Here is a 14185-nt window from a genome sequence, read left to right as displayed (position 1 = left end):
GGAAGGAGAACTCTCCATTGAGGTCTGAGGTCTTAAAGGATTGAAAAGCAATTTAACAAGGCTTGCTAAAGGTGAGTGTATGAAAATATAACATTCACCTACGAATTATCTATACAGCTACATTTAGATCGGTGCGCTTTTTGTTTTCTTTTCCCTTTCTCTTTGGTGAAAACTGTACTGTACAATAGTATACTGTATAAAATATACAGTACATCTATACAGACAGTTACCTCCAGAGAGGGTCAAAGGGTGGTGAAAAGACAGAACCGAAAGTGTGCACGGTGAGTATTTGCTCTTATTGCAAAGCATTGCTCTTAAACCAAGTTTACATTTTTAAAAAGCCTTGTTTGTCTTGCAAAACACTCTCAAACCAAGTTACTCTTAATGCAAGGAACCATTGTGTGTGTGTGTGTGTGTTTGTAGATATAATTTTGTCTTTTCCATGAAAAACCATGCTTTTATTTATGAAATGAGTTGCATAATGAATATAAAATATAGTCCAGACATTGACGAGGATAGAAATAATGATTTTTACTTGAAATAATTTTCTCCTTCAAACTTTGCTTTCGTCAAAGAACGATCCCTTTGCAGATATTACAGCTTTTCAGACCTTTGGCATTCTAGCTGTTAATTTGCGGAAGTAATCAGGAGGTATTTGACCCCATGCTTCCAGAAGCTCCTCCCACAAGTTGGATTGGCTTGATGGACGCTTTTTGCGTACCATACGGTCAAGTTGCTCCCACAACAGCTCAATAGGGCTGAGATCTGGTGACTGGGCTGGCCACTCCATTACAGATAGAATACCAGCTGCCTGCTTCTTCCCTAAATAGTTCATGCATAATGTGAAGGTGTGCTTTCGGTCATTGTCCTATTGTAGGATGAAATTGGCTCCAATCAAGCGCTGTCCACAGAGTATGGCATGGCGTTGCAAATGGAGTGATAACCTTCCTTATTCAAAATCCCTTTTACATTGTACAAATCTCCCACTTTACCAGCACCAAAGCAACCCCAGACCATCACATTACCTCCACCATGCTTGACAGATGGCTTCAGGCACTCTTCCAGCATCTTTTCAGTAGTTCTGCGTGTCACAAATGTTCTTCTGTGTGATCCAAACACCTCAAACTTCGATTTGTCTGTCCATAACACGTTTTTCCAATCTTTCTCTGTCCAATGTCTGTGTTCCTTTGCCCATATTAATCTTTTCCTTTTATTAGCCAGTCTCAGATATGGCTTTTTCTTTGCCACTCTGCCCTGAAGGCCAGCATCCCGGAGTCGCCTCTTCACTGTAGACGGTGACTCTGGCATTTTGCGGGTACTATTTAAATAGAAAAAAACAACAAAAAGAGGACTAAATATCCTCCACAATTTAACATACTCACAGCAGGATAAAGTAGTGTTGAACTGCTCAGGCCAAAAAACTAATGCACTACCAGGATGCAACAAGACCCCCAATAGATGGAGACATCTCAGGTGCAAGAGGAGAGGTGATCGCTAATAAAATTCAACCAGGCGGGCTGCTCAGTACTTATGTGCACCCTATAGGGACGGGGTGCACATAATATCAGGCAGCCCGCCTGGCCGAATAGTATGGGCATGTAATAGACTGCTGACTAGGATACTATGCACCAGTAAGTGTGAACGGTGCCCTATGCAAGCCACTAGTGTGAAGTTTTTTTATCTAGCAATCACCCCCTCCATGTTTGGGAGTTGTGTGAGTGATTTGCTCCTCTTGTACCTGTGATGTCTCCATCTATTGGGGGTCTGGTTGCATCCTGGTAGTGCATTAGTTTTTTGGCCTGAGCAGTTCACCACTGCTTTATCCTGCTGTAAGTAGGGTACTATTTAAAGAAGCTGCCAGTTGCGGACCTGTGATGCGTCGATTTCTCAAACTAGATACTCTAATGTACTTGTCTTGTTGCTCAGTTGTGCAGCGGGGCCTCCCACTTCTCTTTCTTGGTTAGGGCCTGTTTGTGCTCTCCTCTGAAGGGAGTAGTACACACCGTTGTAGGACATCTTCAGTTTCTTGGCAATTTTTCACATGGAATATCCTTCATTTCTAAGAACAAGAATAGAGTTTCACATGAAAGTTCTCTTTTTCTGGTCATTTTGAGAGTTTAATTCAACCAACCAAATGTAATGCTCCAGAATCTCAACTAGCTCAAAGGAAGGTCAGTTTTATAGCTTCTCTAATCAGCAAAACTGTTTTCAGCTGTGCTAACATACTTGCACAAGGGTTTTCAAGGGATTTCTAAATATCCATTAGCCTTCTAACACAGTTAGCACACACAATGTACCATTAGAACACTGGCGTGGTGGTTGTTGAAAGTTGGCCTCTATACACCTATGTAGATATTGCATTAAAAACCAGATGTTTGCAGCTAGAATAGTCATTTACCACATTAACAATGTACAGAGTGAATGTCTGTTTAATTTAACGTTAGCTGCATTGAAAAGAAATGTGCTTTTCTTTCAAAAATAAGGAAATATCTAAGTGACCCTATATCTTTTGAACTTTTATTTATATATATATATATATTTATATATATATATATATATATATATATATATATATATATTATATATACATATGTGTGTGTTTAAAAAATTCTTTCAATTCCAATTTTTCAACAAAATTTACAAAAAACTATTTTTTTACAGTTTACTTGTATTTTAAAGTGAATTTGAGTGACCTAAATGTCAGAACACCCTAGAAAAAGACCCCGTTTTAAAATCTGCACTACAATCTAGACTACAATCTAGAGTGTGGGCTTGTTTTTTGCTGAAAGATTTAAAGCATTTAGCATTAGAATTTTGGGCTAAATAACATTTTAAGTCTTATTTATAGCTACAGTGGGGAAAATAAATATTTGATACACTGCAGATTTTACAATTTTTCCCGCCTACAAAGAATGGAGAGGTCTTTAATTTTTATCGTAGGTACTGTTCAAATGTGACACACAAAATAAAAATAATTTAGAACATCAGATTGAATGTTTTTTAAATAATTAATTTGTATTTTATTGCATGAAATAAGTATTTTATACAAAAGAAAAACAGACCTTTTGGCACGAAAACCTTTGTTTGAAATGGAAAGTCAGGCGTTTCTTATACTTCACACTGCACACATTGCAGCAGGGATTTTGGCCCACTCCTCCATATAGATCTACAGATCTTTCCGGTTTTGGGGCTGTTACTCGGAAACATTGAATTTCAGCTCCTTGCAAATATTTTCTATTGGGTTCAGGTCTGGAGACTGGCTAGGCCACTCCATGACCTTGAAATTCTTATTACGGAGCCACTCCTTAGTTGCCCTGGCTGTGTGTTTCAGGTCATTGTCATGCTGGAAGACCCAGTCACGACCTATCTTCAATGCTCTTATTGAGGAAAGGAGGTTATTGGTCAAAATTTCGTGATACATGACCCATTCATCCTGCCTTCAATACGATGCAGTTGTTTTGACCCCTCTGCAGAAAAGCACGCCCAAAGTATGATATTTCCAACCCCATACTTCACGGTTGGGATGGTGTTCTTGAGGTTGTACTCATCCTTCTTCCTCCAAACACTGCGAGTGGAGTTGATATCAAAAAGTTCAGTTTTGGTCTCATATGACCTTCTCCCATGCCTCCTCTGGATCATTATTGGCAACCTTCAAATGGGCCTGGACATGTGCTGGCGTGAGCAGGGGGACCTTGCGAGCCCGGCAGGATTTTAATCCATGATGGTATAATGTGTTACTAATGGTAATCTTTGAAACTGTGGTCCCAAATTTCTTCAGGTCCTCCCATGTAGTTCTGGGCTGATTCCTGACCTTTTTTAGAATTGTCCTTACCTCACAAGGTGAGATCTTGCATGGAGCCCCAGACCGAGTAAGATTGACAGTTATCTTGTGTTATTCCATTTTCTAATACTTGCTCCAACAGTTGTTATGTTCTCATCAAGCTGCTTGCCTATTGTCCTGTAGCCCAACCCAGCCTTGTGCAGGTCTACAATTTTGTGCCTGGTTTCTTTGGTCTTGGCCATGGTGGAAAGGTTGGAGTGTGGTTGAGTGTGTGTGTCTTTTATACAGTTAATGAGTTCAAACAGGTGCAATTAATATAGATAATGAGAGCAGAGTAGGAGGGCTTCTTAAAGAAAAAATAACAGGTCTGTGAGAGTCAGAATTCTTGATTGTTAGTAGGTGATCAAATACTTATTTCAGCCAATAAAATGCTAATTATTTATAAATCATATAATGTGATTTTCTGGATATTTTTTATTTTATGTGTCACAGTTGAAGTGTATTTGTTTAGCATATGGCACTGGCAAATGTCACATAATTGAAGAAAGACTGAATGGACACATATTTCAAGACATTCTTGATAAAAATCTGCTGCCGTCTACCAGGATGATGAAGATGGATATTTCAGCAAGACAATGATCCAAAAATCACAGCCATGGAAACTGTCAACTGGTTTTAAAGAAAGAAAATAAAGCTGCTAGAATGGTCAAACCAACCACCTGACCTGAATCCAATAGCAAATTTATTGAAGGCGATAGAAGGAGCCCACAGAACCTTCAGGATTTGTAGAGTATTTTTGTGCAAGTATGGGCCAAAATCACGTCTGAGCAAAATATGCAAGTAGCTTCTCCATAGAGGAGGCATGTTGAATCTATTATCATCAACAAAGCCTTTTCTACAAAGTGTATTAAATACATTTCATTAAATGTGTTCAATGCTTTTTCCATGTGTCATTTCTCATTATTGCACATCTATGATTTGGTTTCATTTCTCTATGGATTGGATAGGTTATTACCACTGACATCTGCTGAGCAATTCACATCAATAGCCCCTTTAGAAATATATTTACTCAGAAAATTGGTGATGTGTTCAATACTTATTTCACCCGCTGTATTTTCTATTGTTTTTAAGATTTTAGACTGTGGCGTTTTTACCTATTCATCCACAAGAACATCGGTGAGGCCAGACACTCACGTTGGACAAGATTTAAGTTTATCGCAAAAGTTTTCAATGGCGTTGAGGTGAGTGATCTGTGTGGACCATTGACATTCTTCCACACTAAACTCGCCTAACCATTGGGGCACAGAAAAGGGCCTTAATAAAACTGTCCCCAGAAAATTAGAAGCAAACAATTGTCTTAAGTATATTGGTTTGCTGAACATTTAAGATTTCTCTTCACTTGTACTAAGGGTCCTAGGCTAAACCCTGAAAAATAAAACTACAGCAAACTTTACAAATGTCATATTTTAGTCATGTAGGTAATGATGTCTTGGCATTCACCTCATCCAGACTTATCCACAGAACACATTTCCACTTCTGCATAATCCAGTGGTGGCCTGCGTTATAACACTCCATCCAGCGCTTGTTATGGTGAGGTAAGGCTTGCATGCTGAATTACATTGTACCACCCTTGAAATTCAGTGAAATCTTTAGAACAACCCATTGTTTCTCAAATGTTTGAAGAGACAGACTGCATGGTGCGGGGCTAAATTTCATACACTTGTGCTAATGTGCCTGAATGAGAAAACTGAGTTTAGTGATTTAAATGTCTGCCCCAATAATTTTGTGCATATAGTGTATGTACCTCCCAGCAGCACCAAGAGCCTTAGTACAAACTATTTCTCTAGTGGCACAAACGTCCGCAATGCAGTCATTTTAATCTGTGAATAGTGTCTGTTTTTGTTTTATGCGTTTTTCACAGAAACAGCAATTACTCAAACTTATTCAATAAGCTGTTTTACATGAATGCTCTTGTTTTCAGAACCATTGATCTACTTTGGTCTGATTTGCAGCTCCAAATCGCCCTTTCACGTCAAAGGTTCAGTTAAAAAGAAGAGACAGCACATGAATGTCATCAATGCCACCGACCTGTCCGTTTTTCCACTGCCTAATGGGTAGCGGAAGCTTTGAAACCTGTTTTGTGCTCTTTGTGCATAGAATTGAGGGAAAAACTAATGCAGATGGTGGAAAGGAATACATGAACTAAAACTCATTACAAATCGGATGCAGAACACTGAGTAATTTTCTGATTTTTCTCATATATAAAAAAGGTCTGATCCTGCATCCAAGTCTCTCTGTGGCACCAGTACCAGATCTCACAGTGTTTTCCTCCTTCAGTTGTCCAATAGTAAAATATGGAGAAGAAGGGTGCACCACATCACCAAGTTAGTCGTCATCCCAATAACATATGTTGCTGGTATGCTGCCAGCTCTTTCAGGACTAAACATGTGTTAGCATTATATTGATATCACTCTAGAATAAACATGCTTTCCGAATGGTTTCTACTTCCACTTGATGCTCAAATCTGAAGAAAGGTGGTGACATTGAGGAAACACAATACACAATGACGCAGCACTTTCCTGGATTCCTGTGCAACATTGGTTATTTACAATAAAAAAAATTCCCGGCCCAAAAAAGTTAATTTTTGTGAGCACTTTATTAAAGGGGTGGCTCAAATTTTTTCAAATACCTTGTTTAGTCAATTGTTCCTCTGAGTGGCACTATTGCAGTACACTCATCCCCATCAAGTGACCCCCGGGGCTCTGTGATGACTGAGATCTGTGATGTCACGTCAACTTCCAGTTGACCTGACATCACCGAGGCCGGTCCAAGTCTCCCTGAGTGACTTGGCTGTGGGCAGAGTTTCACCTCTCCTCACAGACCAGTATCTTGTACGCTCTCTCCTTCGCAGCAGAGCAACGAAACCAGGAGCAATGCTGGGCTGTGACAAGTGGTAAAACTCCGCCCACAGCCCAGCCACTCAGAGACTAGGGTCAGCCTCAGTGATGTCGGGTCAACTGGAAGTTGATGTGACATCACCAGATCCTAGAGGACAAGGAGCCTAGGAGTAACCTGATGGAGATGAATGGACCGCAATAGCACCGCTCAGAAGCACAATTAACTAAACAAGGTATTTGAAAAAATCTTTCTTTATGAGGTTTAAATCGATGTGTGGCCACTATGCTGAGTGGTGAACCTTCCCTTTAAGGAATTAGGGAACTCAGAACCTGGACCCACACAGATTTGAAAGACATAACAAAGAAACATTAAATGAAAAAATTAGTATGTTTAAGATTTCTGTAGGTGGTATGTGAATCCATGAACAGAACTCATAAGTTTCCACTTTTTGATCAACGTTTAAACCGAAATTTTTGAGTTTCGGTCAAAAAGTGACTGTGTGAGAACTCCGGCACACTAACTATCACCCATGGAGACACAGAAAAATAGGAGAACGTAAAGTTGATGTCAAAATCCTTTTCTTTTTATTTCGTAGTGAAAAAAAGTGCAGTACAATAGTCCGCCAATCACAACGTTTCGGCCGATGTGAAGAGAGGGAAAAGAAAAGAGGGAAAAGAAAAGAAGACGTGGAGGAGAGAGAGAAAAACACGGTGTTTATAATATACACATGCACACAAATAACTGTATATGGACGCATGAAAACACTCTCTATGGATAGCACCAACCTCAATGCAACCTTCCCTGCTTCCCTTTAATCCTTATACGATGACGTGATTCCAATTCAGTGTACCCACGATTCTACATTATTGTCTCTCATTGACTATCTGATACTTCAACATGTGTCTTATTATACCCTAATATATTCCAATATTCTATACTGATGGATGTCCTGTATTTTTGTTTTGTTTTCTTGTAAATATTGTATTTAGCCTGTCCGACCTGAAGAAGGCCAAATCGTCCGAAACGTTGTGATTGGCGGACTATTGTACAGCACTATCTGCACTTTTTTTCACTACAAAATAAAAAGAAAAGGATTTTGACATCAACTTTACGTTCTCCTATTTTTCTGTGTCTCCATGGGTGATAGTGTGCCGGAGTTCTCACACAGTCTTATCTAATTTTTCTCCTGAGCACCTACGTGAGGTGACGCGAGGTTTTCTCTTCATCGGTCAAAAAGTGAGACCTTTTTCAAATCTAATTTTTGGTTTTAAAAAGGTCTGCACTTTCTGACCAAAATGCGTCATCTTGAAACTATTTTGGAAAGAAAATGGAATAAAACAAATGGAATAAATTCTGCAAAAAGGAACTTTATTTGTGAGTGCCAATATTTTTCCTTTTACTAATCTTTAACTGTGTGTTACTTTTACCTACAGGATTGCTTTCCTAATGTACATGACATGCATGTGGTATAATAATAAATAATAATATTTTTTTTTATATAGCACCAACATATTCCGCAGCGCTTTACAATTCAGGAGGATCATATACAGGCAAGTAACAGTTATAGAAGATACAATATTTAGATGGGAAAAAAAGACAACTCTGCTTGTGAGAGCTTACAATCTACAATGAGATGGAGGGGGGGCAAGGGGCAAGGTACAAGTGCCTATTTACAATGGCAATCCAGCTATCTCAAGGAAATGGGAGATAGATAATGGTTTCCTGGACCAGTTGCCCAGAACCTTGAGATGCATTTGGGTGCCATGGAGTTTGATGTGGAGTTATGTTGTGAGAAGTTGTAGAGGGACTATGTGAATTTAGTTTGGCTAGGGAGTGTGATAAGACGCCCTAAAAAGATGCGTTTTTAGGGTGCGTCTGAAGCTGAGTAAGTTGTGATTTGTCCTAACTTTTTGGGATACAGCATTCCAGAGGGTTGGTGCAGCTCGGGAGAAGTCTTGGATCCGGGAGTGGGAGGTTCGAATTAGTGTGGATGTTAGTCGAAAGTCATTTGTGCAGAGTGTAGAGAATGGGTGGGGTGATAGGCAGAGAGGTGTGGAGATGTAGGGGGCTGCTGCACTGTGGAGAGCTTTGTGGGTGAGAACAAGCAATTTGAATTGGATTCTGTGATATATGGGCAGCCAGTGCAATGACTGGCACAGAGCAGAGGCATCCAAGTAGCGGTTAGCCAGATAGGTGACCCTGGCTGCTGCATTAAGGATGGACTGTAGAGGAGAGAGTCTAGTTAGGGGGAGACAATTAATAGAGAGTTACAGTAGTCAAGGCGAGAGTGGATCAGGGCCACGGTGAGTGTTTTTGTCGATGTCTGTCGATTTGTCGATGGTATGAATTCGCATGAATTTTGAATAAAGCTGTATGTGTACAGGTGGGTCCTCTCTAAAACCCCACTGATATAACACTCAGAAAACACGCAAAAGAATGAACATCTACATCTCTATGTAAAAACAGCTTGCTTTTGTCTTCTGAGCATGGTGTAACTGCTTCAGGGTTCAGAAGACAACAAGCAGCAAAAATACAAGTCAATGGGAGGGCTCAACGAACAAATGGAATACCCCCTGGTATCTTTTTGAACTTTGGCAGTGTTATTGTTTCAGAAACCACCAGCAGTTTCTTCATTGTTGAAAGACGTTACTTACAGCAAAGATAGAGCTGCAGTTGTACATCGCACGGGCCAAAAGCTATTACTCTAGCAGGATGCAGCTAAGCCCCCACTAAGTGCAGGCATCACTGGTGCAGGAGGAGCAAATCACACACACACTTCCAAAAAATGGAGGGGATGATTGCTGGATGATAAAACTGCACACTGATGGCTTGCATAGAGCGCTGTTCACACTAGCAGATGCACAGTCACAAGCCCGCAGCCTATTAGGTGATGTCCATACTATTAGATCAGGCGGGCTACCAAGCCATACTCAAATCTGTGCACCATACAGGGACAGAAACTCTAATATCAACGCCTAACAGAAAGGGGCCTGGCTGTATCCTGTACAAAAAATATGAGGTTTTAGTTGGTATTATGGCCAGAATATGGAAGCCTACAACCCTCGTCGCGGGAACCTCATGCTTGTAGGTCCCTACACTAAATATAAAAATAGCAACAAAGAGAGGAATAAATATCCTCCCCCATTGTTGAAAGATGAAAACAAAACACAAGAAACTGCCAATACAAAAACCATCCCAAAAACACCTTACGGTTTTGACCCCCAGTGATTGTTAGTACGTCTTTTGTACTAACGTTTTCCCATAGTTTTTTTTTTCCCTTCCTCTTGGAAAACGTTGCAGGTTCACCCACATCTAAAAGATGGTGTATATACATACCCTTATCTGAGTTATTATTTCGGAACATAACAGTGTTAATATTCTATGCTCCCATATCGCCTAAAATTATATACTCAAAATTTGTGTCTATCTACCTATTCAGTCCTGCTAAATAGTACAGTATTATATCCTGCATGATATTCATGATATCATTGTGTAAAATATATACTTCAATACATTCTGTTCTTTACTGCGCTGCAAATCCCTTCTCTTTTTTTACTATTTCTACTTAATTTCCAGAGTCAGGAGGTAGAAGAAAATACTTCTAGCAGTGTCTTTGTGATGTTCAAACTAAAGAACAGGTAAACTCATGGATGGTAAAAGAAACCAAAGGCAGATGCTGAATTCAAGGGTAATTTATGTGGATGACAAAATACCATAAACTGAAATAAAATATGAAAAGCATATTCAATTCAAAGCAAAACAAGCCCCTATCATCTTTCTGCTCAACAATGAGAGTGCGCCAGCATGTATTTATTTGTCAAGGTCACTTGTGTAAGTAAATCAGGAAAATAAAGCAGCAGTCTGTGGATGCACTATAGTTCAATGAAACAAGCAATAAATATAGCAGAAAGCAACTGCTGACCTTCATTTAAGCAATAGAAACTATTTGGAACATGCAAAGCTTTTTACAAATACTTTTATAGTGCTTTTATTTCACATTTTTGTGAATTTCTGCAGCTGATGCTAACTTTAATTATATATTTGTAACCTTCCAAGTTGTATTTCTTTTTCAAATTACCCGGTGAGCTTAAGTGACATCTACAGCCTGCAAGTTTGCAGTAATTAAAGAGAATCTATCAACCCTAAACTATTTATGTGCACATTTAACTCTTTCCAAGACAAGTCCAGTAATACCTTTACATGGTCAGTCTGTTTTTCTGTTGCTGAGGAATCAGCGTTTAAATAGATATCCAAATGAGGCTGAAGAGCTATGTGAAGATCTGAAGTCTCTGTCACTCCAGCTCTATTCCCTGCCCAGTGCCACTGCCACCTGCTTGATTGATGGCTCCTTTGCCTGAAGTCAAACATCGTGGAAGCTGTCAGTTAAGTAGGAGGGGATATTGCTATGCGGAGAATAGAGCTGGAGTGACAGAGGCTTCAAATCTACAGTCTCACTGTATATCAGGTTAAACACTGATTTCTCAGGAACAGACTGGGTATCTAAAGGTATTGCTGGACTTGTTGAAAAAGCTACATGTGCATGTAAATTTGTAGATGAAATCCTGCTTAATGGCTTTAAAATGAGGTAAAGAACAGAGAGTTGACTTCGATAACAATAAATAACAGTAAATGGGTATTTTCTGATAATTTGGCCCTGTTCACTTTGAGGTTAAGAATAGCACAGCATGTTTTTACAGGATTCATTATATGTGGGTGCAACACGGAAACTGTTGCATGCTGTTTTCAATGATCTTTAGGATAAAAATGTCAGCTCATCAGGAATGATTTTTCAAACCACTGTTCATTCATAAATTGCAAAGATTTTTCCATGTAAACAGAACTAAACTAATTTTGTCAATAAAGTTAAATCAATAACAAAATGACAATTTGCAAAGAAGCTACCTTGGTTTTCGGACTATGAGACTCATTTTTTCACAAAACCTTGGGAGGAAAGTGGGGAGTGTGTCTTATTGTCTGGATGTACCTGTCATAGTGGCTATGGAGAAAGCTGGCGGACAGGGGTCCTAGCCGGGCCATTAGCTATCCCTGATCTCAGAGTTACCTCTGAAGGTGAGGGTGTCTGAGCCGCTTTCCTGGCCCTGCTTCTGACCAGCCTTGATCTTATACTTCCTCTTCCTTACCCTAGGGGAGGTCAGGGACAGGAGTGTGATTACACCAACAGAGATAGACAAACATTGGAAATCAAAATTAACCAAGAAGTTGAGCCTGCCATTCACCATGTGACCTTTTCATCAGGGTGCACGGAAAGAAAGAAGGAGGGCAATCCACCTCCATAGGAAAATCCAAATACAAAAAAGGAAGAAAATCCAGCACCTGTAGTCCAATCTTCAATTTAAATAAAACATCATTTTATTGGAAACATGTTAAAATATACATGCATAGATAGAACATCCTTACGCGTTTCAGGTCATAGTGACCCTTACCCATAGGTAATATGTTTGAAATAAAGTAGACATTTATGCAAACTTTGAAAGGGGAAATACCATACACGTGGAATAGGTAAATTACAACAGCTGTGCACATTAACTATTTCATTTCCCATGCTCAGGATCACAAGAAAAAGAGAGAAAGGGAGGCTTCAATATCTCAGACAAATACAAATCTTAACCCCTTCACGACCGCGGGCAGTAAAATTACGTCCTATTTTAACGTGACTTAACGACCAGGGACGTAATTTTACTGCCTAAACTTCATTTGATTGCCGTGGCCATAGCAACGGCTTTCAAATGATGTCCCCTGCTGTTTCTTACAGCAGGGGACCTTTGCTTGACCCCAGGGGGGGTGGCATCGCCACCCCCCATAGGCGATCGATGTGATTGGCTGTTCAAATCGGAACCGCCAATCACATTGATCACGCTGTTTTCGGCAAAAAAAAATGCCAAAAATGGTGTGATCCTGTAAAATCCAGCTAGGACCGGAGCTGCAGCAGCTCCGATCATTAGCTGGAAGCAAGCAGACACCGTGGCCCCCCCCCGCAGCACTGATTGGAGCGATCGTGCTATGACATGCAATCGCTCCAATCAGCGTGCAAAGGGGGCTGTCTGACCTGGCGGTGACCGCTCTCCCAAGGCTTGTTTTAGCCTGGAGACCCCTCCCCCAGCCATTCTGCGCTTGCATCCGCTGGGAGTTGTAGTGCCACGCTGCCCGCTGCTGCTGCTGCTTTCGCTTTCGCTTTCGCCTGATCCCTGCTGCCGCCGCCACTTCATCTGTGCTGCCGCCGCTGTTTTTCCAGGTGCCCGACCTCTGCTGCCCCCCCCCCTGATCTCTGGTGCCCCCAGCACCCCCCCCCCCCCACCCCGATCTCTGCTGCAACCCCCCCCCCCGCCCCCGATCTCTGCTGTTGTCGCCACCTTCCACTGCCTGATCTTTGCAGCCGCCGCTGCTCCCCAGTGATCTGTGCTGTCCCCGTATCTCTGCTGCCCCCCCCCCGATCTCTGCTGCCCCCCCCCGATCTCTGCTGCCCCCCCCCGCTCTCTGCTGCCCCCCCGATCTCTGCTGCCCCCTCCCGATCTCTGCTGCCCCCTCCCGATCTCTGCTTCCGTTGCCACCTTTCCCGGTGCACGACCTTAGCTCAGCCGCCGCGGGATCTGTGCTGCCCCCCCGATCTCTGCTGCCCCCCGATCTCTGCTGCCCCCCCCCGATCTCTGCTGCCCCCCCCCGATCTCTGCTGCCCCCCCCGATCTCTGCTGCCGTCGCCACCTTCTGCTGCCTGATCTTTGCAGCCGGCGCTGCCTGATCTGCCCCTTCCCCCACTCTGATTGCTCTGTAAACCCCCCCTCGGCTTCTCCTGTCCCCCCCTCGGCTTCTCCTGTCCCCCCCTCGGCTTCTCCTGTCCCCCCCTCGGCTTCTCCTGTCCCCCCCTGTCGTCCCCTCACCTGCTGCTGCCGCTGTCTGGATCCTCCTGCCTGAGTGTCTGACTGCTTCATCATCCAGACTCATCTGCGTCCTCCCTGGGTCCTAGCTTCCTTCTGCAGTCTGGTGACTGATATTCCTGCTGGTCCTGTGAGTATAATTTTTTTTTTTTTTCCCTTGTTGCTTTTTTTTTTTTTGTATTTCATCTGTCTGTGCGTCCTGCAGCCGCCGAGCGCAGATCCATGATGCATATCACGGATCTGCGTCCGAGCTCAGTTTAGCGCAGGATTTTTTTTTTTTTTTCCCGTATCAGTGATTGCTTTTTGCACCTTATCCGCCGAGCGCAGATCCATGATGCATATCACGGATCTGCGTCCGAGCTCAGTTTAGCGCAGGATTTTTTTTTTTTTTTTCCCGTATCAGTGATTGCTTTTTGCACCTTATCCGCCGAGCGCAGATCCATGATGCATATCACGGATCTGCGTCCGAGCTCAGTTTAGCGCAGGATTTTTTTTTTTTTTTTCCCGTATCAGTGATTGCTTTTTGCACCTTATCCGCCGAGCGCAGATCCATGATGCATATCACGGATCTGCGTCCGAGCTCAGTTTAGCGCAGGATTTTTTTTTTTTTCTT

General features: G+C 41.9%; 1 long non-coding RNA gene across 1 annotated transcript; it reads right to left on the bottom strand.

Moving 5' to 3' along the window:
- Positions 1 to 510: 510 nt before the first annotated feature.
- On the bottom strand, positions 511 to 13660 carry LOC142288839 (uncharacterized). Its single transcript, XR_012749469.1, has 3 exons — positions 13576 to 13660; positions 1870 to 2059; positions 511 to 1318 (listed from the first exon to the last, which is right to left on the bottom strand). It is a non-coding gene; the product is annotated as an uncharacterized LOC142288839 (long non-coding RNA).
- Positions 13661 to 14185: the final 525 nt, after the last annotated feature.

Source organism: Anomaloglossus baeobatrachus, chromosome 2 (assembly GCF_048569485.1).
Source record: "Anomaloglossus baeobatrachus isolate aAnoBae1 chromosome 2, aAnoBae1.hap1, whole genome shotgun sequence".
In the NCBI taxonomy this organism is placed as follows: domain Eukaryota; kingdom Metazoa; phylum Chordata; class Amphibia; order Anura; family Aromobatidae; genus Anomaloglossus; species Anomaloglossus baeobatrachus.
Note: the sequence above shows the minus strand (reverse complement) of the source record. Positions and strands in the feature narration are given on the sequence as shown.